The 24533-nt window shown below is 36.6% G+C and overlaps 1 protein-coding gene across 22 annotated transcripts in view; it reads left to right on the forward strand.

The window, feature by feature from the left end:
- Nucleotides 1–24533, forward strand: part of PKP4 (plakophilin 4) — a 249719-nt gene that overhangs the window by 2883 nt on the left and 222303 nt on the right. The gene's annotated exons all lie outside the window — the stretch shown is intronic.

Raw genomic sequence — 24533 nt, forward strand, 5'->3', positions numbered from 1 at the left:
CATGTATATAGAGAATGTACATATGTGTGTGTGTATATATATATATATACACACATATATACACACTCATTTATATGTATGTATGATTGCTGCGAAAGTAGTTTTACATCTTTTAAATAAAGGTAGACCAGTTAGAAATATATTCTATTTGTTATAGATATTTGAAGAAAGGAAGTTTTAAAACTGGTGATTCTTCCCAATAAAATAACAAACTGTTTTGACTAAAGTGCATTCCCTCACCAGCCCCCACAATTATATAAGAGAAGGTGCTACATTTCATGTCTTATATGGAACAGTCTAAATTGGGGGACTCAGTATCTATCCAGTTATCTTAATTCTTATCTGAACAGTTTTGGAGGGAGATAGAAGAACAGGGTAGGGATGGAAAGTGCGCACAAAGGTAAGCAGAAAGTAGGAGCAGCTGGCATTCACCTGGGGGGAAAAAAGATATTGTTGCATTTATAAGCTGAATAAACCAAATGTAATTCTGAGCTGTTTTAATATAATTTGAATTTAAAGAAACTGCTACCAAACTCAGTTTAACAAAAACTTTAACAATTATATGACCTTGAGTATTTTGGTTATCTATATTATGTCATAATTAAAAATTTATTTCTTTTCTGTTCAAATTGGGAAAGTAAATTTAAACTTTTAAATTCACTTAATTTTTAAACATTCAATTATTGCCGGTTTTCAACTGAGCTCTTTTCTTGCCATTGACTAGAGGTTGATTTAAATAGAAATTTTTTTTTACCCTGGATCATGCCAATCATTTAAGTCCAGTGCTTTGAAATATTAAAGTATTTTGAGAATGCTCTATAATCTATTTTTTGTTCCGTTTTAGTCAAGATATATGTCCATAATTTGCTTAATTCTAAAATAGACATTATCTCTTTATTTTTAACTGGAAGATGAAATAGAGGTTATTCTAGGGCTTAACCATTCATGGAATTGTATGTCACTTTGGGAAGCTGACTTCACACCTTCAATATACTGGGAGATAATTACTTCCTCAGTGTGTTAAATGGTTTTATAGTGTCTTTCCTGCAATGAAGGGGGAAGAAGAATCTGAGTCATTACACCAATGGAATGGATATGTTAGGAACATTAAGTGACTGTTTCATGCCCAAACTGTTACTACAGGTAGCTGCAAACAGAGAGAGACAGAAACAGACAGACAACATAAAACTTTAATATATCTGGATATAAGCCTTCATATACTGCCACTAGTGATGATAATGGCCAGCAAGTTAGTTTGGTGCCCAGCAGTTAAAAAATAACAGATTTTTTTTCTGATAAGGGGATCAAGCCCTAAGTCAAACAGCGGTAATTCATGTGTTTGCTGGTTTCAGATGAGAAGTTGTACAACATTCAAAAGTTGCTCCCACTGTCACTTCAGTAATTCAGTGGCGTTATCTTCATCTTTTGGAGGCTGTGTTACCAGAACTAAATTGGGCATATTACATGATGGGGCTCTTCAATTAAACTTAGAATGCTACAGACATTCCATTTGTCGTTGGTCTAAATTTTTTTTTTTATAATTTAGATAAACTTTTATTTGATATACCAAATGAATGTCAGCTACATTGTTGATCATTTCATTATTCATAGTCTTAATAATATTATAGTTTATTATGACTCATAATGATGCATTGCAGGTAAGAAAATGTCATTGGAGATTGGATTGTAAATTTTTAATACTATATATAAATTAAAATATGGAAGTGTCTGAATTATTTTAAATCATGCCATTGAGGAGCATTTTTCATGAACTAAAGAATGCTTGCTGTTTGGTTAGATGCCAGTCCCTGTAGTCAGATATTATATCATAGAGCTCTCACAAAGTCCAGAACTCACAAGGGCACTTGGCTATTTCTTCAATAGCCAAGTCATGTTTAACTTCTCTAGTTATTATCTTATTAAATATGAACTTTGTGAGTTGCAAATATCAAAGGGTGTTTATCCTGCTCCCCTCTGATCTGGATCCCTTTCCCTGTGCCAACCCCCACCCCCAACTCATCTGCTTGGAGAGACAGAGAAAGACCCTTTTCAGGGACCACTGATGTAGAATATACAAGTTAGTGCCTAGTGTTCCAGGGTGAATTTTAAATATGTTTGGGTTTTTGTCATAAAAATGATACTATATATGAAAGTTAGTTGAAATGTGAGGTTAAAGAGGGGGGCTATTAGGATACTGTGCAGGCTTTTGAGGCCTGGATTGGAACTTGGAATACATTTTTTTCATGGACATCCATAGCTCATGTACAAACAAACTTTAAAAACACTGGGTAGGTGGTGTCTGATATTCTGGTCCACTGTCAGCGCTCCCTTACTTTGCAAACATGAGGAGGAAGTAAAGAGCATCCTAAGCCAGAAATTAGGAGATCTGCCCTTAGACCTTATGACCTCAACCAACCATTTAACATTTAGGTTACAGCTTCCTACTTTTAAAGATGCAGGGATTGGATTGGATTGATATAAGATATATTTCAGCTCAGGTTTCCCAAAGTTCTGTGTCGGTCCTGTTTTTCCTCCCACCTCCACCCCAAATCATAACAGTGGGAAGTTGGGATTCTCTTTTGAGACTTTTTTTTTTTTGGTCTTTTTTTTTGTCCTTTTAGGGCCATACCCACAGCATATGGAGGTTCCTAGGCTAAGGATCTAATTGAAACTGTAGCCACCAGCCTATGCCAGAGTCATAGCAATGCCAGATTTTTTGAGCCTTTTGAAGCTCCTTCATGTTCATCTTAAGTAGCTTTTTTTTTTTTTCCTTTAACAGTATAATTTTGGGAAGTGAGTGGAAGGGAATAAAGCATGTAATGTTTTTAAGGTCTCTGTCTACCCCTACTGCAGTTTAAGGTGAACCATGGTAGTCTTTGGAATTTTACCTTCACACTGAGGGAAGCCCAGGAGAAGTGTCATTATAAGGCAGTGAGGTGTTGTAGTTAGCAGCCATAGTGTCATAGTTCAATTCTGGCTCTTCTGCTTGCTAGGTTTGTAACTTGGTAAATTAGATACTCTCCCTAGATCTCATTTTGCTATCTGTAAAACAGTAACAAAACTCCCCACCTCATATGGTTGTTGTGAGGACTAAATAGGTTCATAACATGTAAATCACCTACAGCAGGGCTTGGCTCAAGGCCAGCACTTAATATATATTTTTGTTCTTACACTGTGGTACTTGATGCTTTCTGTGTCATCTGCTATATGCCAGCCACATTATTGGCTTGTTTTCTGTGATCTTAGTCATTAGTCATATGATTATTAATCTAAATAGGATATTTCAGGGAAGAAATAAACTGTTGAAGAAGAATTATATCATAAGCTTGATAGTTTGCAAGAGATTACCTTTAAAGAAGAGATGCCAGCAAAATAAATCAACTAAGGACCTTTTTAAAATAGGGAAGTTAGACTTTCCTTAGGCAGGCAGTACTTAGAGACTTAGAGGCATGTGAACACCACTAACCAACATATGTAGGAGGTTTGGGTAAACATACCTCAATAAACTGTTATATTTAAAAGGTAAAGACTGATAGTACTATATCACAGGAACACTTACACAATATAAAATATATATCTTTTAAATGTTTATACAACTATTGTATTTGTAATTTTAGTGGTAGTCATTTTATACAATGTCTTTGCTAGTAAATTATATGAAGAAAGTGTTAATGTTAATTATTTATGGACTAAAATGCACCTTGTGAATAAACTCTTTAAGCTGCCTTTGCTGTCTGAAATTCACACTTGAAATTGGCAGGAAACTGCCAGAGCAAGAAAGACTAGAAGAAAAGTTTGAAAGATACTTGATGGAAACCACATTCAGTAGTTTAATAGATAGTTTAAAGAGTCTCTGGTCCTAGACCCAGCCATGCTACTAAGCAGGTGTGTCCCATGAGCAAGTCATTTAACTCCTGGGCTCTGGTTTTCTCCTCTTATAAAATGAAAGAGTTGGACATGATGCTCCATAGAGCCCTTCTAGTACTTATATTTCACTATTCTTAGCACAGCAGGCATTCTCATTATGTTACATTTTTTCCTCAGCAAGAGTGTATGGTCTTCTCAAGAATTTATTACAATTCACCCTCTGGAGTAAGGGGAGAAAATTGAAGTTATTCACCTGAAATGCTCAGCTCCTAAAAAAATAAATGTTGTAGCCAGACAAATATTTCTTCCCCATACTGGCTGAATTAGTGGCTACCTTCTTAGACTTATGTGTTAACAACTAGTCTGCCATGCATCTTCGAAGCTTAACTCCTTGTTGAGACTAAATTTTCTAGAAGTTGGATAGAAGTAGAAGGGTAATTTAATTTAGGTGGTGATTAGATGGGACTAGTCTTGTTAAAATGAGAAAGACCCACTTAACATTTGATTTGTCCTCCAAGAAATTAAACATTTGAGGCAGAGTTGCCCCTCAGGGAAAAAAAAAAAAAATGTTGCTTTTCCTGAACGACTCTGTTTATACTCAATGATGCATATCTCATTTTAGAATATAGATATTTTCACTGAACTCATTTTTTTTCCCCATAGACAGCGTACCAGTGTTCAGAAGTTTGGTGTATTTCAGCAGGATGATATTTTAGATGTGTGCACTTGGATCTGGGGTGTAGTCTTTTTTGTTTGTTTGTTTTGTTTTGTTTTAATGGCCACACCCAAGGCAGATGAAAGTTCCTAGGCCAGGAATTTAGTCCAAGCCTCAGCTGTAGCAAAGCTGGATCTTTTAACCCATTGTACCACAGTGCGAGCTCCCAAATTTGTGGGGTTTTTTAAAGCAATTAAAAGACCCAATGAAGAGATTTTCTTAGATCCTGCTCTCCCCTCACAAAAGGAGGAAAAAAATCCTTATAGAATTTATATGTATATATGTATATCCATGTGCATTAGCTTAAAAATATTGAGAATGGCTGTTTCCTTTTGCTAATGCAGTAACTACATTATTTTTGAAAAGGAGAATCCATTATACTACCAATGTATGCAATATTGATTGAATTCTCAGTGTCATGATCAAAGTGAACACTTGAATAAGCCCTTAAGTTTCTGTATCTTCAATAGAGTTTTAGATATTGAACTCTATATTTTATATGATTGTTGTAAAACACTCATAAAATGGAAACCAGGAGTTTCCACTGTGGCATAGTGGGTTAGTAATCTGACTGCTGCAGCTTGGGTCACTGCAGAGGTGTGGGTTTGATCCCCAGCCCAGCACAGTGGGTTAAAGGATCCCTGCAACTGTCACTTGAATTCAGTCCCTGGGCCAGGAACTTACATATGCCATGGAAGCATCCTTAAAAAAAGAGGAGGTGGGTGGGTGGGTGAGGGAAACCAGTCAAAACCACTTTGCAGTGACTACATCATGTTGTCTGAAACTCGCACTGTGGATTGAATGGAAAACAAGGACTGATCGAGTTAGAACTTCTTATTCCTGAGTACCACCAGGGGTCCAAGTAAGGGAACATAAGCCCTTCAGATATTTGCTGGAGTCCTACTGTGTGTGTGGAGAATTGTGTTCTGTTTTAGATAACTCATTTAAATAGATACGTGATTCATTTTGGTACCATTCAGCCAGCATTCATTTATACTCTGCTCTATAGCAGAATCTGTACTAGGCCTCATGACCAAAAAATGATTTTCCCTAGGGAGTTTTATAGTCTGTGTTGGATTTAGTATTCAGAGTCTCCATTTGCGGAACCTGTGATTAATTTTACAACCTAGTTGGGAGAGATAAGACACATGAACTGGAAAAAATTGTCCCAGAAAACTTTGGTATATAAATAAACATGCAAAATTGTTCTGTAAGTGTTAAGGATGAGCTCTAAAATGACTTCGTATTAACTAGGTTTTGCTAAACCTACTTTTTAGGTGTGTGCTGTGAGATACATTCCCAGAATCTAGATAGGCAGCTACATTAACCACTGTCAGTGGTTTTCTTTGGAAAAAGTGCTCCCTACCCATAATAAGATAGTGATTTTGAAAAGTTTTAATCATGAACCTGATTAATTTGTTTGTATTCTTGAAATACTTTACCTCATAGCCTATGTAAAATGATCGATTGCAATGAAAATGCGTTATTTAGGAAGAAACTTAATTTATACCTTAAGACCTGCATTTTAAGTAAGTTCTTTCACTTTCATATAGCAATACTTTTTATTGTTTTGTGCTTTTCTTTATTCTTTATCCAATTTATGTGCCTTTGTAAGTCCAAACTTATTCTCTGTTATTGAAAATACTCCCTTTCATTGTTATGAATAAACAGAAGAATGTTTTGAAAATCTCTTGTGACATTTGCTAGAATAAATGATCTCATTGAATCTTACCTTGAATGTCAGACTGATGCACTGATGGGAATTTTCCCCTTATTGCCAATTTGTCAATGACTGAATAAGCAGCAAAGTCAGTAAAAGAGAACAGAAAACTCAATTGGACTTTCACAAGAAGTGCTATTATTTTGAGACCAGCAATAAAGAACTCAGCTGTTAAATATCTAACTCAGACTGTCTGTGCATGGAAAATATGTCAGTCTGAAATACTCGGACACATATTGGTGGGTGTCAGACTTTCAATTCTAGAAATAACAAATACTGCTTCTAAGCTACTTGATCAGAACTCTGAAAACAAATTTCCATAGAAGCAACATAAAGACACCATCCTAAGATATAACTGGGGTGTATCAGTTTCATGTTCCCGTGGTCCTCCTCCTTCCCTGAGCTATGTAACAGCAGGGACTTGTCTTTTTACATGACTTAATCTTACCCCTAGTCTTTCTAGATACTTTCATTGAATGAATGGGTTTTTAATTCCAAATTGGAATGCTTTCACCCACTACTATTGGATAAACCTCTCTTTGACTAATATGAGCCCACTTTTCTTTTGTAAACTGTTTGGTCTTAGATAAAAAACTGCATTCTGCCTTGTTTGTTTTTACTTTTTAAAAATTGAAGTATAGTTGATTTACAATGTGGTGCCAGTTTCTGCTGTACAGCAAAGTGACCCTATCACACACAAACACACACGCAAATATGTATATATACCCATTCTTTTTCTCATATCATCCCCCATCTTGTTCTATCCCTAGAGATTGGATATAGTTCCCTGTGCTACACAGTAGGACCTCATTGCCCATTCATTCTAAATGTAATTGTTTGCATCTACTAACCCCAAATTCCCAGTCCGTCCCACTCCCTTCTCTTTGCCCTTGGCAACCTCAAGTCTATGACTTGTCTATGTCTATGACTCACTTTCTGTTTTGTAGATAGGTTCATTTGTGCCATATTTTAGATTCCACATATAAGTGATATCATATGGTATTTGTCTTTCTGTTTCTGATTTACCTCACTTAGTATGAGAATGTCTAGTTGCATCCATGTTACTGCACATGACATTCTTTTTATATGGCTGAGTAGTATTCCATTGTGTATATGTACCACATCTTCTTAATTTATTCATCTGTCAGTGGACATTTAGGCTGTTTCCATGTCTTGGCTATTGTGAATAGTGCTGCTGTGCACATATGGGTGCATGTGTCTTTTTGAATTATAGTTTTGTTCGTATATATGCCCAGGAGAAGGATTGCTGGATCCATTCTGCCTTATTTAAACAATTACTTTTGTAATACAGGCTGCCAAATAAATAATTCTTTATATCAAATTATTGCTAAATAAACAGTAAATAGATTTTTTTTTTTTTTTTTTTTGGTCTTTTTGCCTTTTCTAGAGCCGCTCCCACAGCATATGGAGGGTCCCAGGCTGGAGTCGAATCAGAGCTATAGCCGCTGGCCTACACCACCGCCATAGCAACTCGGGATCCAAGCCACATCTGCGACCTACACCACAGCTCACAGCAATGCTGGATCCTTAACCCACTGAGCAAGGCCAGGGATCGAACCCACAATCTCATGGTTCCTAATTGGATTTGTTAGCCACTGAGCCATGACGGGAATTCCTAAATAGAAAATTTTAAACAGATTAATTTATATTCATTATTGCCTGGAATATAACTATGGTGAGATGAGTTTACATAGTGCACTCAGTATCAAACTGTTAATATGTAGCTATGAAGCACCAAGACCAGCTTGGCCACACTTTGAAGTACGACATTGAGCAGAGTTTCTGTGCCCTTGCCTTTTGTGGATTTGTAATATCTTTGACATATTCAGCTGATTCATTAAGGTAAAAAGTAGATCCAATTTTAAGCACATGAAGTTTTGAAAAGAAAAAGTTACTAGAATAATGCATGTGTAATTAGCAGCATAAAATTACATAAATATTAAAAGTCATAAACCAGGAAATTTCACAGCTTGTTTTGACCTAAAAGTACAGCAAACCTTTATTTGTTTTAACAGTGTAGTTAGAAATAAACATTTTGGTGGTTCTTCCCCCAACCTCAAGTAATCACTGTGATAAAATTTGAATACATTATAATTTTTAAAAATTGAGCTTTTAATTGTGAGATAATTATGAAGTCACATGCAGTTATAAGAAATAATACATCTTTTGTGCCCTTTACCCATTTCCCCCAATGGCAACATCTTGCAGAAGTATTGTACAGTGTCACAACTTGGATATTGACATGATGTTGTCAAGACAGAAATTTCCATCACGAGAGACCATCACAAGAGATGGTCTCTTGTGGCCTTTTTTGCAGTCACACTTCTACTTCTCTTTCCCCTTCACTCCCTCCTTAATCTCTAGCAAACACTAAAATTGTTTTCTTTCTATATATTATAGAAATATAATTTCCGTAATTTTTAGAATGTTCTATAAATGAAATCACATGGTATGTAATTTACGAGTTTGTTTCTACTGGCATAATTTTTTAGAGACTCATGCAGGTTGCTGTATATGTATCAACGTTCTCTTATATTTTATTGCTGAGTAGTATTCCATCATAAGAATGTACTGGACTTTGAGGGACATCTGAGCTATTTTCAATTTGCAGAACTACTAGAAATATCTGTGTACAGGTTTTTATGTCATTATAAATTTACATTTCTCTGTGGTAAATGTTCAGGAATGTAATTACTGGGTTAAATTACAATTTTTAAAGCTTCTTTTCTATAATTAAATATTGAATTACATGTGACCTTGGTAATTTAAAAGTTTGCTTTATAGCTTTGGTAAATAACAAAGGCTTGTCTGTAAAATCAAACCTTTTTTATCTTTTATTACCAGGTGTTTTACAGATACTGCCTACTATAAGTTTATCTTATTTTTAGCTAAAGTCCCTCATTAATTTTATTTTATTTTTTTGAAGTATAGTTGATGGACAATATTATATAAGTTACAGGTATACGATATAGTGATTTACAGTTTTAAAAGGTTATAACCATTTACAGTTACTACAAAATACCAGCTGCATTCCCCATGTTGTATAATATATCCTTGTAGTTTATTTTATACATAATAATTTGTATCTCTTAATCCCCTATCATTGCCCTTTCTCCATTGGTAACCACTAGTTCTCTGAGTCTGCTTTTTTAAAAAAAAATTTATTATAGTTGACTTAGAATGTTCTGTCAATTACAATGTTCTGTCAATTTTTGCAGTACAACAAAGTGACTCAGTCATACACACAAACACACAAACATTCTTTTTCTTGTATTATCTTCTATCATATTCTATCACAAGTGAAAGGATATAATTCCCTATGCTATATTGCAGGACTTCATTACTTATTTATTCTAAATGTAATAGTTTGTGAGTCTGCTTTTTTGTTCTATTCTGTTTGTTGTATTTCTGCTTATAAGTGATATCATACGGTGTTTGTCTTTCTCTGTTTGACTTATTTCACTTAGCATAATGCTAAGTCCATCTATGTTGCTTGGAATAGCAAAATTTCATTTCTTTTTATACCTGAGTACTATTCCCATTGTATGTGTATAACACATCTTGTTTATCCATTCATCTGTTGATGGATACTTAGTTGATTACTTCTATACCATGTCAGCTATAAATAATGCTGCTGTGAACATTAGCCTCATCATTGATTTTAAATGGAATTCATAAGGTTGCTTTATAATTCGACTTCAGGATTTGTTTGTTTTTTTCTGTTATATTTTATTTTAGACAGCAGTATGTTTAATTTTCAGTAACAATACTATATTTTAAAATTTAATTAATATTAGTTCTTTTAAAATTTTGCCTATGTACAATGTAAACAATTGTAGGTAATATTCTTGCAAAAAAAAAAAAATTCATTTGTCTACCATGGTAACAGGCAACCTGGGGATGTAAAAGGAAGAGAGTATCCTTGTATGTGATTGGACTTGATCCAGTTCAGGTGGACGCCAACAAGCCTACATGAGGCTTTTAAAGACAAGGAATCTGCTTTCTTTCCTAGAAGAGAAGACATTTTCCAAAGCACAGTTTTCTCATCTCCCACCCCCTTAATCTTCCCCCTATTTTGTATGATTATTGCATACAATTTCTGGCAGAAATTGCATCTGGTCTAAATAAAATTATCATGATTGATAATTTGATTTGTTTTTATTAATGTCCTTTCCACCTTGAATGTCACATATGTTTCTTGCCATAGGTAAAATGCAATCAGATCATTTAATTAGTTTTCAGTCTGTTCTATATTGCCTGTGTATACATTTTGGTCTTTTTAGGGCTACACCCATGGCATATGGAAGTTCCCAGGATAGGGGTCCAGTCAGAGGTGCAGCTGCCTGACTACGCCGCAGCCACAGCAATGAGATATCTGAGCCGCGTCTGCCACCTACACCTCCACTCATGGCAACACTGGATCCTTAATCCACTGAGTGGGTCCAGGGATTGAACCTGTATCCTCATGAATACTAGTCGGTTTTATTACCACTCAGCCACATTGGGAAATTCCTATATTGTCTATATTTATTCTGAGATTTTTATCAATACTTTTAGTACTCACGGTCTTCCGAAATCATGGCTGAGAAGACAAGTGATGACTACAATTAATCCTAAAACATAGCTTATATAGTAATATTCTTCAACACTATGCTTTTTTAAGGTTTTGCTCTTTTCTTTCAATTTGAGTGACATAACCTTAGCACCCTTTACTTTCACAGAAATATGATATCCCCAACAAGTTGTATATTTCCTGAAGGCTTTTCTGTAGGTAACTAGTATGCCCTTCTCTGCCTGGTGAGCCCATGATTTTTTTGCCTTCAAGGTCTAACTTAACGACCTCCTTCTTGGTGAAGCCTACTTTGCCCTTCTCCTCTAGATTTAAACCTTCCCACCTGTGGTTCTTAGCACTTCACATGTAACTCTGCTACAGATATGTCACATGGTAATCGAGTTGTTTCTGTGTCTGTGTTCTTGGCTGTATTGTAAGCCCTTTGAAGTTAGAACTGTGTCACAGCCGTCATTATAACTCTCACCTACCAATGTGCCTGATATATATTAAGCACCAGATGGCTGCTTTGGGTGAATGAATAATGAAACACTTTGTTTATAACTTTAGTCATTTCTGCCCCTCTAACCTTCAGTGACTCCCCATTGTTTACCCTGCAGGATTCCTTCAGAGTCCAACCTGCCTGCCATTTAAGGCCCTTCACAATCAAACCCTAATTACTCTTCTTCCTGAACTTAATGCATTAGCAAAACTAGTTTCTTTCTTTGCTTTTCTTTTTTCTTTTTTCTTTTTTCTTTTTTAGCTTCTTAGGACCACACCCTCGGCGCATGGATGTTTCCAGTCTAGGGGTTGAATTGGAGCTGCAGCTGCTGGCCTACACCACAGCCACAGCAATACCAGATCTGAGTTTTTATCTGCAACCTATACCACAGCTCAGCTCATGGCAAATGCTGGATATTTAACCCACTGAGTTAGGCCAGGGATTGAACCCTCATCCTCATGAACCCTAGTTGGATTCGTTACCATTCAGCCACAACAGGAACTCCCCAAACTAGTTTCTACTCACTGTTCCCTGCTTCCCTGTACTTTCTCTTTAAATCTTCACAGTTCTTCAAGGCTACTTCAGATCCTTCCTCATGTGCACATCCTTCTCAGACCACTGTGTCTGGTGATCATCTCTCCTTGAAATGTCTTCTTCTCTGCCTTTTAATGATTAAACTCCCCATGGCGGTTTTTTTTGTTGCTGTGTTGGACCATTAATGTCTACAGATTAACTTTTCTCTTGTGTCTTTCCTCCAAGTTGGTTGTAGCTCTTGAGAAGTGTCCTTGTCTTGTATATTTGCTGTCAACCAAGTGACACTTTTCAAGTAGAGCTCACTCACGAAGTAGAGGTTGTGCCTATTGGTGATGTTGGTGGACAAGGTTGGCCTCTAGTTTAAGTATACTGAGATATATATGAAAAGACAGTCTCTCATGTCATCTTCTTTCATTAATAGCTTTTGTGAAGCACCTAGTACCTACCAGTCTTTGGTATATGCCATTTAGATATTTTTGGAGACCTCAGTTGCTAAATTATATCAGAATGAAGTTTTGATGGTTTGTTTTTAAAGACCCTTTTGTCAAATAGCTGTACTAAATAGGGTTTTGCTTCTCTGAGTTGTCTCATATTTTTATGTAGTACTGTCCCATATTGAAAATGTGGTGGACACTGTGGCTAAGAAAACAGAGAAAATTTTATCTATTGAATTTAACGATTACGAAATTATACATTTCTGAAGTTAGAGTTGTTATGTCCAGTCTGGTAGCCACTGATCATATGTACTGTTTAAATTTTTTAATTAAAAATTTTGTTTCCTCAATCTCGAGAAAACAGATCCAGAAAAATCATGCTCCCTGACTTCAGCCTATACTACAAAGCTACAGTAATCAAAACGGTGTGATATTGGCGCAAAAACAGACACACAGATCAATGGAACAGGGACTAAAGCCCAGAAGTACACCCACACTCCTGTGGTCAATTAATCTACAACAGAGGAGGCAAGGATATAAATGGATAAAAGGCAGTCTCTTCAGTAAGTGGTGTTGGGAAAACCAGACAGCTACATGTAAAATAATGAAATTAGAACACTCTCCTACACCATATACAAAAAATAAACTAAAAATGAATTAAAGATCTAAATTTAAGACCAGATATTGTAAAACCCCTAGAGGAAAACATAAGCAGAACACTTTTGACATAAATTGAAGCTATATTTTTTTGAATCCATTTTCTAGAGTAATGGAAACACAAGCAAAAATAAACAAATGGGACCAAATTCAACTTATAAGTTTTTATCCAGCAAAGGAAACCATCAACAAAATGAAAAGATGACCTATGGAACAGGAGAAAATACTTGCAAATGATGAGACTGACAAGGGGTTAATTTCCAAAATATACTAACGGCTCTTATAGCTTAATATCATGAAACAAACAACCCAGTCAAAAATTGGGCAGAAGACCTAAATAAACATCCCTCCAAAGAAAACCTGCAGATGGCCAACAGGCACATGAAAAGGTGCTTAACACTGCTGATTATCCAGAGAAATGCCCATCAAAACTACTGTGAGATATCACCTCATACTGGTCAGAATGACCATCATCAAAAAGTCTGCAAATAATAAATGTTGGAGAGGGTGTGAGGGAAAAGGAACTCTCCTACATTGTTAGTGGGAATGTAAATTGATACAACCACTATGGAGAACATTATGGAAGTTGCTTAAAAAATCTAAAAATACAACTACCATATGATCCAGCAATCATACTCCTTGGCATATATCCAAAGAAAAATATAATTTGGAAAGATATATGCACCCCTACATTCATAGCAACACTATATACAATGGCCAAGACATGGAGGCAGCCTAAATGTCCTTTGACAGATAAGTGGATAAAGATGGTGATATGTATATACAATGGAATACTACCCATCCATAAGAAGAATGAAAAATTGCAGCATTTGCAGCAATATGGGTGGACCTAGAGATTATCATACTAAGTGAAGTAAGGCAAGAAAAAGGCAAATATTGCTTGATGTTACTTACATGTAGAATCTTAAAAAATGATACAATTGAACTTAGGTTTAAAACAAATAGACTTAACCAACTTAAACAAACTTACAGTTACCAAAAGTAGAGAAGGGAGGAGGAGTAAATTGGGAGTTTGGGATTAACAGATACAAACTAGTATATGTAAAATAGATAAACAAGGACCTACTGAATATAGCACAGGGAACTATATTCGGTATCTTGTATTAGCATAAAATGGAACAGAATCTGAAAAATAATATGTATATTTATATAGTATATATATATGTATAACAGAATCACTTTGCTGTACACCTAAAACTAACACAACTTCATTAATCAACAGTATTTCAATTTTTAAAAAAGAAAGATAAATAAATAAATGAAAACACTGACATAATTTCTCAGTACCCCAGGTATCAGTCTAGATGATAGGGTATGTGGAACACAGGATTGTGAGCCACTCTTTCAGAAAGGGCCATCCCACTAAAAGGTGTAGTGAACACTTCACTTCTTTTTCATGTAATTCTTTTCTTTTTTTTTTTTTTTTTTTTTGTCTTTTTGCCATTTCTTGGGCCGCTCCTGCGGCATATGGAGGTTCCCAGGCTAGGGGTCCAATCAGAGCTGTAGCCACCAGCCTACGCCAGAGCCACAGCAACGGGGGATCCAAGCTGCGTCTATAACCTACACCACAGCTCATGGCAACGCTGGATCCTTTAACCCACTGAGCAAGGCCAGGGACCGAACCCGCAACCTCATGGTTCTTAGTCGGATTCGTTCACCACTGCACCACGACGGGAACTCCTTTTTTCATGTAATTCTTAATGCCAGACACACTTTGGGCATGCACAACTTTTTTTGACTGACCTGTAGTAGAAACTCAATAAATGAATAAATGGATTTTTGGAATGAATAAATGATAAAATGCGAAAGAAAAAAATATTCAGTTTCCTGTCCTCACCAGCCACACTTAAGTGCAAAACATTCACATAGGGCAAATAGATATAGTAATAGGCAGATCCAGAACATTTTTGTCATTGTAGAAAATTCTTTTGGAACTGGTATAGAGAGTAGCTGGGACCAGTTATAAATAATATGAAAAAATTATAAATGCTTTTAGAGTAACAAAGCAATATGATATAGCTTTACAGTTTCTGAAGCGTTTCTGTTAATGTCAGATTAATCCTAATAACTCTAAAAATAGGTGATATGCTACCTTCATTTCACTAGCAAAGTAATCATAAGAGTCATAGGAATTAAGAGAAAGCCTCAGAAGTTCCCATGTGGCACAGCTGGTTAAGGATCTAACATTGCCACAGCTGTGAAGAGTCAGTAACTTTTTTTTTTTGGTCTTTTTAGGGCCACACCTAGGGCATATGGAGGTTCACAGCCTAGGGTATCAAATCAGAGCTACAGCTGCTGGCCTATGCCACAGCTACAGCAGTGCCAGATCCAAGCCACGTCTGTGGCCTACACCACAGCTCACAGCAACACCGGATCCTTAACCCACTGAGCGAGGCCAGAGGTCAAACCTGCATCCTCATAGATGCTAGTCAGATTTGTTTCCACTGAGCCACAGTGGAAACTCCAAGAGTCAGAAACTCTTAAAAGATATCAGAATAAACTATATGTTCAGTTTGTGGTTCAGTTTTTCATACTGAAACAAGATGATTATTTAGTAGTTAATATTTGATTATTTAATTATGAAAGCATTTGATTACAAGAATAATCTTATTTTTTCCTTCACTTAAAATACCAAGTTAAAAAAAATTCTGTTGAGGGGAGTTGATGTGGCTCAGATCCCATGTTACTGTGGCTCTGACGTATGCTGGCAGCTATAGCTCCAGTTCGACCTCTAGCCTGGGAACCTCCATATGCCACGGGTACAGCCCTAAAAGACAAAAAAACAAAATTCTATTGGGCTTATCTTTTGAAATTTTCAATAGAATTCAGGGAATTCTGGCCAACAGCCATTTATTACAGAGCCCAGCACCAGGTATGGAAAGGGGTGCAGAAATGATGCAGCAAAGGCGTAGTCCCTTTGTTTCTCTCCAACACTCAGGACATTTTGCTCTCAGAAGTGACATTACAGTACTTGAGCACTGTAGATCCCGGAACTGTCCTTACTGCATGGTCTTCAGCTGTGTGGCAGCTTCAGGTCTCCCAGAGCCTTTTCTTCTCCTCTGTGCTATCCTGCATGCTGAGACCTGATGGGGCTGTAAAGGTATAAAACAGAGTGCTTGTCCTCAAGAAACTTGTATTAAAACTTGTCCACTATTCTGGGGAATAAAAGAAAGAAAACAGTTGTTTCAAATATCTTTGATTTGTAGTTTGCATTGAAAATTAAATTTTTTAAAATCCTGGGAGTTTTCTTGTGGTTTAGTGGGTTAAGGATTTGGCATTGTTGCTACAGCACCTCAGGTTGCTGTGGTGGTGTGAGTTTCATCCCTGGCCCAGGAACTTCCATGTGCCACAGACAAGGCCAAAAAGTAAATAAATAAAACTGCCTGGAACACACAGAAGTGTGGGTATGCAAATTAAGTTAAATCACCTGCAAAATATAATAATTCATTTAGTACATGGACTATCACCTCGCTTCATAATAACAGGAAAGCCAAAACAGTCCTCCCCTTCCCTCATTTTTTCTTCTAGTGCTCATCAAAAACACAGAAATTTCATCTGATTTTTTTATATTTCTCTGGCTAGCTTCAGAGCCAAAAATAAAAAAAAAAAAATCCTGATGTACAATTTGAGTTACTTTGAGTAGATATAGCTTAACATTTCATGCTTTTAATATTTAACATGAAACAAATCTGGTGTATCCTGTGGTCTCCTATTTCACCACTTTTGGGAAGCTGGGTGATCAACCCTCCTCATAGGGAAAGTATAGGCTGCAACTAGTATGCGGGCCCCCTCTTTGTCTCTGACTCAGTTTGATTGTAAAGATATTAGAACTGATAGAGTTGGTCTGAAGATAATTTTTCATTCACCTTTTTCAGTTCCATTTGAGTTTTCAGTTTTGTGCTGAGCTCCTTAAAGCTTTTTGGAATAGACAAAGAGCTGAGGAAGAATACATTTTCACCTTTTTATCTTTTAGAAACCGTTCGATAAGGTATATTTAAGTTTGGGCTATCTGTAGAATGAGACTGAATAACTTTAGCGTGTTTAATTTTTCAGTAATCAGAGAATGTTTAAATGCCTTTGTGAAGTTCAGTGTGGTATTTGAAATGGAATTACTTTTCAGTGATTAGTGCTTCTTTGAAATAATGCTTAGTTCAATAAATGGCAGTTAATAGAAGAAGGAAATTATACTGATTTTGTAACTATGAATAAGATTGGAGAAATATTAAAACAGGTATTCATTGATATTTAGGTTGGAAGGTACTGCTTATGTCAAATCAACTAGGAAAAGAGATGAATCTTACTTCCAATATGTGTTCTCTCATATGTGTGATGAGCTTCTGTTACTGCAGTCATATGAACAATTTGAAATAAAGCACAATTTTTTGTGTCAGCACTTGAAGGCTTTTTTTTTTTTTTTTGACAATGAGCAAAATGCTAGACATTTCAGTGTGAATAGCTCTCATGATCCAGAAAATTCGAGCAGACAGTTTAATTGTTCTTGACTGTAAAAATTAAATCTGATACTAAATTTAATCCAGGAATCTATTCATGTAGGATTTTCCCTTATTTTAAACAAAAACTAAACTTGCATGTCTAAGCAACTACGTTGATGTAACATTCAGAAGAAAATTCATACTAAGTGATTTATAACCCATCCTCCTTACTTCCTGATTGTTATTAATTCTGTTCTTTGCCTTTCCTTGCTCCATCTATAATCATGCTCATGTCTTCATATTTAAAATATTTCTTCCACCAAAACCCCCTCTTGGACAGTGATTTTCCTTCCTTCACCTCCAAGGCCCTGAGAGATTCCTCTATGCTGGGTGGCTCCATAGTGTTTGTTGAGAAGGGGCATAGGTTGGCTGCCTGGCTGAAGGTGGGGCCACAGTCTTAAAGCTGTGTTTAAAACAAGCATGCTGTTTTTAAGTTAGCTAGTTCTTTTGAATATGACTATGCTATACTGACAAATTGCCAGCTATGGTGGCCTTTCACCAGTGTCCTAAGGAAGACAGGTTTTTTTGCTCTTCTCCAGCACTTTAAGGCTTTTGTCCTATAGCACAGATAGGAGAAAAGGCTCCAGGTGGAATTTCGTACCTCTTCCAGCACAGCTGCTCTTCCCCTCCCTAGGCCTGCACCTAGTGGGAGGTGGTCCCCAGACTCTAGCCAGACTTTTTGGTTGGCACCCGGGGAGCTCCATGCAGAAGAACCCGAGTGTAAGTTCCCCTCCTGTCTTGTCCTGCAGAATTCTGTGTTCTCCTGCCCACATTCAGCCTTTATCAGTTTGCTGGTAAGAAGCTCATTTCTTCTTACCAGTGTTCAGCAGCATTGCCTCAGGTAAGCAGGTCCATCTCCTTATAGATGCCTTTCTTTCCTTAACTTCCTTATTTTCAGGTTAGTTGGTCATACTGAGATTTGAGCTTTGTGATGAGTTGAGGAACATTGTGAGTTGGCAGATTGTGTGCTGTTTTTGTGGCTGTCATCAGGGTGAGACCTCTGTTCTTTCTTCCTACCTCCTGCAAGAAATTTTAGATACATTTATAGCCGCTTTGAAGAAGCTAATCTTTCCACATTATCTTTTGTCTTTTTTTTTTTTTTTTTTTAAGGGCTGCACCCGAGGCACATGGAGGTTCCCAGGCTCGGAGTCGAATTGGAGCTGTAGCTCCTGGTTAATACTACAGCCACAGCAATGCAGGATCTGAGCCACATCTGTGACCTGCATCACAGTTCACAGCCATACTGGATCCTTAACCCACTGAGCAAGGCGAGGGATCAAACCTGCGTCCTCATGGATACTAGTCGGGTTCATTAACCACTGAGCCACAATGGGACCTCCTAATCTTTACACTTTAAATATCAAGAATGCTGGCCCCACTTTTAAAATCTTTTTATTGGAGCTTTTTTATTTTTCAATAACCTATGTGCGGTCTTCCCACTAGATCGTGGACCTGACACAGAGTGTGTGCTCAGTAAGTGTTTGTAGACCCTGTAGTTTGCATTTCAATCTAAATAAGGGCACTTTTCTTCTACTTAATGGTGGCAGCATATGCCGTCTGTGCACTGCCTGCTTCCCACAGCACTCACCATCAGTTCATTGTCTTCTGACCCTACAGCTTCATACCACAAGCCCCTGGATTTCTGCCTTGAAGGCTCTGCTACCAGTGTTGGGTCAGGTCAGAAATGCCTGGGGATTATCAGCCTTTGGAGTAACTCCCAACCATCAGCTTATGGGAGGTGGACCAGTAGCCCAGCTTTTTGGCCCCTAATTAAGACATCCCTGAGAGCTGCCCCCTGCAGGTTCCCTGAGGTTCCCAAAAGGCTGGAGACCCATCAGCCTGAGCAGTGCCCTACTTATGCACCCCCCCGTTCACTTCCTTCCATGGCTTAGCTTACTTGTCCACTCCCAAGCCAACTACACTCCATTCCTTGTCCTGGGTCTGATTCTGGGGAATTACATACAACTCAGTACAGTTATAATTCATGTAAATATTCAGACATTTGAAATTGTTCTATATGTTGGAACAATCTACAAAATCAAGGAGATTTGAGGTTTTTGTTTATTTGATTGTTTGTTTTTTGGCTGAGAGGAATTACAGATTTCAACAGATTTTCAAATTGTTCTTTGCTTTCCCCTTCAAAGAGTAAGGATAATTGCAGTAAAGGAAAAGAAACATCTTTTTTCATTTCTTACTTTTTTCTTCCTTTTTTTTTTTTTTGGTCTTTTTAGCTTAAGACTTTAGAGTGATTCTTTCGTTTTCAGCGGACTGGTACACTGAAATTTTTTTAGGTGTGATCACGAAATCAATGGGGCATTATACATGTCATACCTCAACTGGATTTGAAGGATGTGATTTCAGATTTAACTTTATTTTATTAGTTAATCATCATCCACATGCACAGCAAAAATGTGCTGTGGTGCCACATTTTACCACCCCTTTCCTCACTTTGAATTAGGAACTTATCCTCTGAAGGTTTAATGGAATAGAAATAACATCAGTTGTGTATTAGAGAAATGCTACTTTAAATATAGGAGAATTTATTTTTACCTTTTTTTCCTAATTGTAAATGTGATTCATACTTTTATAGAAAAATCTTTAAATGCAGAAAATCACAGGAGAACAAAGTAAAACCCACCAATATTTACCTGCATTCAGAGGTGACCACTGTTGGTATTTTGTTATAAATAGTCCAGTTCCTTTTTAAACGTATGCCTGTGTTAACACTAAGCCACAGATATCAAGATCACATTTCCTTGAGGATAATATTGTCAGCAAGGTTAATGTTTATGGACTCACAGTATGCAGTCTCTTCCTTTCATAGATGAGAGCTTCACATCTGGAGGGGTGGTCCACTCAGGCTCAAGTGCGTGCCTGGATCAGGAGGCGTAGGTGTTTCCTCAGTGGTCGTATCTGTGTGCGTCTATAGCCTGGCCATCATTCGTGAGGATAGTCTTTGCAGGCTGGGCCTTCCAAACTTCCAGTGAGTCTTTCTCTTGATGGATGCCAGATGCGTCTCAGGCAATAACTCTGCTTTACCTCTTAAGGTAATCAGTTTGCTGCTCCAGTGCTCACCCTGACTTAGGTTACTGTGGAGGGGTTACTTGGGAGACTTCAGCTTAGGTGGCAGGAAACACTGGCAGTTGTGCAGCATCATGGGAAATTTTGTTACTGATATCATTGTGGTCATCCAGTCTCCAAGGCAGGTTTAAGTCTTGAAACTGGAAAACAGTGTGACCCAAGTCATAGCCTAAAGCCCGAACCAAATACCATGTTAATATCCCCACATTATTAATTAGGTCAGAAAAGATGTTGATCTTACTGAGAGCGAACTTCTCTTTCTATTATCTCATGTATTAATTTTGTGTTTGGTTTTAGGTTGTATGAGTTCTTTTTAATCTTTGTATAGTAATTACTGCTTTTTATGCTTTTAGATTTTAGAAAGTGCTAAAAAAAACACACACACACACACCACCATACACACAAGTGTTTTGGAATCCAGATATAGCCCTCAATTTGACATTCAAATGTCTTCAAAGAAATTGGAATAAAACTGTTCTGCATATTCAAAATGTACCTTTTTCTAAAAAGTAAATACAAGATACACACTTTTCCTGAATGACTCAAATGTTCAGTGAGAGATGAATCAAGTCGTTGCTCCCTGAATCATTCATTCTCAGTGTGTCACCAAGACATTCAGATGGCCCCCTCTATCTATTCTTGGACTTACTCTCTTGATGAAGTGGCCTATCCCAGGAAAATCTTTTTGTTTCATGTTAAGAAGCTGGCATTAGGACTTGATTTTTAATATAGGGGTACATTGATGTTGACAAGTAAATATGAGAAGCTAAACTAAAGATACTATAGAACAAAATCTTAGGCCCTAAAAGAAATTGGTGAAGTGCCAGTGAGTGATAAGCTTAAGAAATTTGCATCAGAATTTGTTTTCTGTAGTTGTAGTTCAATTCACTTCTTGTTCAGAGGAACTTATGGCCATTTTATTTTAATCTAAGAAACTCATAGGGAGTGGGGAAGGCTTAGCATGGTACCTAGCTAGTCAGTTTAAAAATATTGTCTTAGGGGCACAGTCAAACCCTGCCATGGTACTATTAGTAGGATTAAAAAAAAAAAAAAAAAATCTGTGAAGTGAGGAGGTGAATCACTGCAAAGTAAATGAAGTCACCAAAGTAAGCCTGCCTACAAAGCTAGTCAGCTTCCAGAAGTTTGGCTGCCAGTACATTTGGAGATATATATATATTTTTTTTTGGTATATGAATTCACATTTTCCACATTTGTGTAGTTGTGAGGTACTTTATGCCATGATTTGTTCAGTACATAAAGCCTTTCCTTCATGGGTACCAGACTTGTTCCTCTCCTGAATTTGTTGGTGACCATAAACAATTTCAGGATTGAAACCTTTGGGTATATAGTAGTCATTATATCAAAGTGAGGTAGTAAAACCATCATTGGTAATTAGAGAAATCTGAAGTGCTGGTTAGTATCACTGACTTAGGAACAAATCTTTAGGTCTGTAGTCTGAACCTGGCGTCTCAGTGTGGCCAGAAGCTCCTTCAAACCCTCAGATGTCCACATGCACAGTGTTGTGCCTGGTGGGGAAGACACAGTGTAGCCCACTGCATTCCGTAATCTGCAGTCTGCCTCCATTGTGTCTACCAAGGAGAGGAAGTGCACTTGTGGACAGCAGTAGATGGTGACCCAACTGTTTAAAGGCTACAGGAAACTTTCTTAAAACTCTAAGTCCAGTAGGCTTGCATCATAGCATCCTGGGCAAGGTACCATGTTTTCCATTTGCTAATTTAAATGAGAATTTAGGACTTTAAACCCCCCTCCCTTCCCTACACACAAAATAATTTAAAAACAGGAAATGATCTAGGCCAACTGAAGCTGGAGGTGTGCTTTTTACAAATAAGGAACTGGAAGAAAACCTTGCCAAAGTGAGTGAGCTACTTCACTGCAGCAGAAATGTCAGCTCATGTGCCATTGAAGTATTAATTATGGCCTGACTTCTCTGGAAGCCAAGCAGCAAGGAACGGACCTTGTAAAGAGAAATGAAATATCAGTCTTAGAGCAGAGTTCCCTGGAATGCTGATTTCCAGATTGAAAAAAATGGCTAAAGCCCTACACCAGCTAAGCTTTAAGGATTTCCTTCTGAGGTACATAAATAAATGACATTGATAACAGTAATAATGCCTCATATACGTAACCGACAGGCCAGGGCCACAGTTTATATTCTCAGCTTTTATGTTCTAGAGAGAAACTTCTGGTTCAGGCTAAAAACATTTTCTGTGTTCTAAAATAGACTGGCAAAGGTTAGAGATCTTAAAATTTGCAGTTTTGTTTTTGAAAGGGTGTGGTTTGAAGTTTAACCTCATGTTAGCTCAGGATGGAAGGTTGTTGAATAAAGAGAAGTTTTAGCTTTATCCCGGATTATAAAGTCAAAATCATTACTTAATTATTTTTTTAAATTATGGAAGCATGTAGTAAATTTATTTCTGTACCTTCAAAGTAATTATATTATGCTATATGCTTTTTTTCTCCTGTTCTGTGAGTTAGAATATTATAAGATGAGATGTTCACAAGAAGATGACTTTGATTTTTGAAATTTAACAAATACTTTGGACTATGTTGACAGTATATGTGCTCTTTAAAGTCTTTGTATTGAAGGATACATGTTTTACAAGTGTCGTACTAAATACTAATCAAGATAAATGGAATCATCAGCAAGCAGGTGTCATCTGCCTGTTGTCAACCTCAGCAGTATTTCATTTTTTCTATTAAATAGCTTTAAATATTTTTGATTGCATCATCTAAGTGTTTAGTAATGGCTGAAACCTGAATCAACATGGCACGGTGAAGTACACACGAAATATTAATTAACTACGTAATATTTTGGTACTTGTTTAGAAACATAACTTGAAGTGTAATGGGCAAAGAAAGTCAAACGGTACAAATTTCCAGTTATAAAATAAATAAATCATGAAGATGTGGTGTTCATTATGGTAACTGTAGTTAATTGTTCCATATCCCATGTTTGAAAGTTTCTAGAAGAGTAAAAAAAGTTCTTATCACAAGAAAAAAAATTTGTAGCTATATGGTGACAGAGGTTAACTAGACTTATTTCTGTGATCATTTTGCAATATTGAGTCATTGTGTTGTATACCTGAAACTAATACAATGCTATACATACATATATATGTGTGTGTGTATGTATATATATATATGTCAATTACACCTCAATAAAAAGAAAAACAGAATTGGAACTTTTGGAATAAATAGAACCTGGTGATGGCTAATGATAATGAGATTTTATTCAGGGTTTATATGGAATATTTCAAATACAGAAAAGTACAGAGAATAATGTAATGAAAACTCATGAAACTCAAATTTGAGAAATCTTCTTTTGCCAAATTTGCTTAAGATTTCTGAAGTTGATGTTTATCCTTTTCATCGTGTTCTTATTTTTATTACATATGTAAATTTATATGTAAATAGGGGCTTATAGTTAAAAATCTTTGTTATAATTATGTGATTTCCTATCATTTTCTCCTTGTACATATCAAAATTAGTAAATCCCACCCCCAGAGTACTTTGATGGAAGGGATGTTCTCACTTCTTTTCTAGGTTGGGCTGCCAAGCCAGCATTCTCTAGGAGGTTTCTCTTAATTTTTCTTTTTCCGTTAGTAGGAGATACTTAAGAAGCATTATTTTTTTCAACATTTTCAGCTCTCCAACATTTAGGTGTTAAATGTTAGCTAACTTTTAAGTGCAGCATAAGTTTTAAATTTTATTTTTCCTTGCTGTATTCCTATTTAAGCTAACCTATTTAGGCAGTTTGTCATTTTTGTACTTAAAATGAGAGTTTTGATGTATTTATGAATTTTAAGAAGAATTAATAGCAGTCCTGTTAAGACAAGAAACTTAACCTACAACCAGTGGTAATTCTACTCTCTGTCATTGATGACAGCTGAGTAAGCGTTTGTAAGTATTAATCACGCTTTG

This window comes from Sus scrofa, chromosome 15 (genome assembly GCF_000003025.6).
Source record: "Sus scrofa isolate TJ Tabasco breed Duroc chromosome 15, Sscrofa11.1, whole genome shotgun sequence".
NCBI lineage: Eukaryota > Metazoa > Chordata > Mammalia > Artiodactyla > Suidae > Sus > Sus scrofa.